A 3,800-nucleotide genomic window follows, 5' to 3' on the forward strand; every position below is an offset into this window, starting at 1 on the left:
GCTGAAGCCTGGCTTGGAGAATTTTGAGCATTACTTTACTAGCATGTGAGATGAGTGCAACTATGCGGTAGTTTGATCGTTCTACATTTGACATTGCCTTTCCTTAGGATTGGAATGAAAACTGACCTTTTCCAGTCCTGCGGCCACTGCTGAGTTTTCCAAATTTGTTGGCGTACTGAGTGCAATCCTACCGTATGATTCCTTTTTACATCCACAGAGAGTCATTTTACCACTTTACTTGTGTCCACACTGTTGCCTTTCCTGAGATTACTCTTCTCTTTCTTCATACACATCTCCATGGAAATTCTACTCAACCAACAGGACTCACCTCACCTTCCACCTCCTCCCAAAAGCCTTCCTTATCCACTCCAGCTTCAACTGACACCCCCATGATCAGAATACTGGCTAAACTCAGCCTGGATCATTCTCTTTCTGATAGAATGTGGGGAATGAATGAAAGTAAGTAAGCTCTTTGCACCATTCATGTCCATTCTTAGTCACTCGTTGCCTTGCTCTGATTATTTCATGCTCTGATTATTTCATAAATCTTTCTCTTTTCATGCAAATTGCAGACTCTAAACAAGTAAGAACATAACAGATCTAACATCAGGGGAAAAAAAGACTTTTAATACTGGAAGTCTTCTGCACCTTTCCCTTCAATTGGATGGTATTTCTCTAATTAAAAAAAAAAATCAAAGGAAAAGAGTGTTCTACATGAGAAATTCTTCTGTCTAAGCCTGTTTGTGGAATTCAGATTCTAGTAGATTCTCTGCTTTAAAGAAACATCTTATGCTTCAACTTTCAAGATATAGGAAGCAATTTGTGGTAATCAAAGGAGATGTTTATTCTACACTAGCACTCTTTCTAGAAAGTGAGACAACTCCTGGTCTGACAAAAAGATGAACTGTCCACTGAGCCATATTGAGCCAAAACTTGAAGCAGTGTCATGTGAGAGCTGTCCCACTGATGTGACCCTGTTTTGTGTTACGTTGTTTTCAAATAGTGTTTGGAGATCCACATTCTTTGAGACTTAGAGTACCAGAAAAGCCCACTTAAAGAAAACTTACTTAGTTCAGTTCAGTCGCTCAGTCGTATCCGACTCTTTGCGACCCCATGAATAGCAGCACACCAGGCCTCCCTGTCCATCACCAACTCCCGGAGTTCACTCAGACTCACGTTCATCGAGTCAGTGATGCCATCCAACCATCTCATACTCTGTTGGCCCCTTCTCCTCCTGCCCCCAATCCCTCCCAGCATCAGAGTCTTTTCCAATGAGTCAACTCTTTGCATGAGGTGGCCAAAGTACTGGAGTTTCAGCTTTAGCATCATTCCTTCCAAAGAAATCCCAGGGCTGATCTCCTTCAGAATGGACTGGTTGGATCTCCTTGCAGTCCAAGGGACTCTCAAGAGTCTTCTCCAACACCACAGTTTAAAACCATCAATTCTTCGGCGCTCAGCTTTCTTCACAATCCAACTCTCACATCCATACATGACCACAGAAAAAAACATAGCCTTGACGAGACAGACCTTAGTTGGCAAAGTAATGTCTCTGCTTTTTAATATGCTATCTAGGTTGATCATAACTTTTCTTCCAAGGAGTAAGCGTCTTTTAATTTCATGGCTGCAATCACCATCTGCAGTGATTTTGGAGCCCCAAAAGATAAAGTCTGACATTGTTTCCACTGTTTCCCCATCTATTTCCCATGAAGTGATGGGACTGGATACCATGATCTTCGTTTTCTGAATGTTGAGCTTTAAGCCAACTTTTTCACTCTCCACTTTCACTTTCATCAAGAGGCCTTTTAGTTCCTCTTCACTTTCTGCCATAACGGTGGTGTCATCTGCATATCTGAGGTGATTGATATTTCTCCCAGCAATCTTGATTCCAGCTTGTGTTTCTTCCAGTCCAGCGTTTCTTATGATGTACTCTCCATATAAGTTAAATAAGCAGGGAGACAATATACAGCCTTGATGTACTCCTTTTCCTATTTGGAACCAGTCTGTTGTTCCATGTCCAGTTCTACCAGTTCCTTCCTGACCTGCATACAGATTTCTCAAGAGACAGGTTAGGTGGTCTGGTATTCCCCTCTCTTGAACAATTTTCCACAGTTTATTGTGATCCACACAGTCAAAGGGGCATAGTCAATAAAGCAGAAATAGATATTTTTCTGGAACTCTCTTGCTATTTTGATGATCCAGTGGATGTTGGCAATTTGATCTCTGGTTCCTCTGCCTTTTCTAAAACCAGCTTGAACATCTGGAAGTTCATGGTTCACGTATTGCTGAAGCCTGGCTTGGAGAATTTTGAGCATTACTTTACTAGCATGTGAGATGAGTGCAATTGTGTGGTACTTTGAGCATTCTTTGGCATTACCTTTCTTTGGGATTGAAATGAAAACTGACCTTTTCCAGTCCTGTGGCCACTGCTGAGTTTTCCAAATTTCCTGGCATATTGAGTGCAGCACTTTCACAGCATCATCTTTCAGGATTTTAAATAGCTCCACTGGAATTCCATCACCTCCACTAGCTTTGTTCATAGTGATGCTTTCTAAGGTCCACTTGATTCACATTCCAGGATGTCTGGCTCTAGATGAATGATCACACCATCGTGATTATCTGGGTCATGAAGATCTTTTTTGTACAGTTCTTCTGTGTATTCTTGCCACCTCTTCTTAATATCTTCTGCTTCAGTTAGGTCCATACCATTTCTGTCCTTTATCGAGTCCATCTTTGCATGAAATGTTCCCTTGGTATCTCTAATTTTCTTGAAGAGATCTCTAGTCTTTCCCATTCTGTTCTTTTCCTCTATTTCTTTGCATTGATCGCTGAAGAAGGCTTTCTTATCTCTTCTTGCTATTCTCTGGAACTCTGTATTCAGATGCTTATATCTTTCCTTTTCTCCTCTCCTCTTTTCACAGCTATTTGTAAGGCCTCCCCAGATAGCCATTTTGCTTTTTTGCATTTCTTTTCCATGGGGATGGTCTTGATCCCTGTCTCCTGTACAATGTCATGAACCTCATTCCATAGTTCGTCAGGCACTCTATCTATCAGATCTAGGCCCTTAAATCTATTTCTCACCCCCACTGTATAATCATAAGGGATTTGATTTAGGTCATACCTGAATGGTCTAGCAGTTTTTCCTACTTTCTTCAATTTGAGTCTGAATTTGGTAATAAGGAGTTCATGATCTGAGCCACACTCAGCTCCTGGTCTTGTTTTTGTTGACTGTATAGAGCTTCTCCATTTTTGGCTGCAAAGAATAGAATCAATCTGATTTCAGTGTTGACCATCTGGTGATGTCCATGTGTAGAGTCTTCTCTTGTGTTGTTGGAAGAGGGTGTTTGCTATGACCAGTGCATTTTCTTGGCAAAACTCTATTAGTCTTTGCCCCGCTTCATTCCGCATTCCTAGGCCAAATTTGCCTGTTACTCCAGGTGTTTCTTGACTTCCTTTTGCATTCCAGTCCCCTATAATGAAAAGGACATCTTTTGGGGGTGTTAGTTCTACAAGGTCTTGTAGGTCTTCATAGAACCATTCAACTTCAGCTTCTTCAGCATTACTGGTTGGGGCATAGACTTGGATGACTGTGATATTGAATGGTTTGCCTTGGAGACGAACAGAGATCATTCTGTCGTTTTTGAGATTGCATCCAAGTACTGCATTTTGGACTCTTTTGCTGACCATGATGGCTACTCCATTTCTTCTGAGGAATTCCTGCCCGCAATAGTAGATATAATGGTCATCTGAGTTAAATTCACCCATTCCAGTCCATTTTAGTTCGCTGATTCCTAGAATGTCGA

This window comes from Ovis aries, chromosome 25, assembly GCF_016772045.2.
Source record: "Ovis aries strain OAR_USU_Benz2616 breed Rambouillet chromosome 25, ARS-UI_Ramb_v3.0, whole genome shotgun sequence".
NCBI classification, from domain to species: Eukaryota; Metazoa; Chordata; class Mammalia; order Artiodactyla; family Bovidae; genus Ovis; species Ovis aries.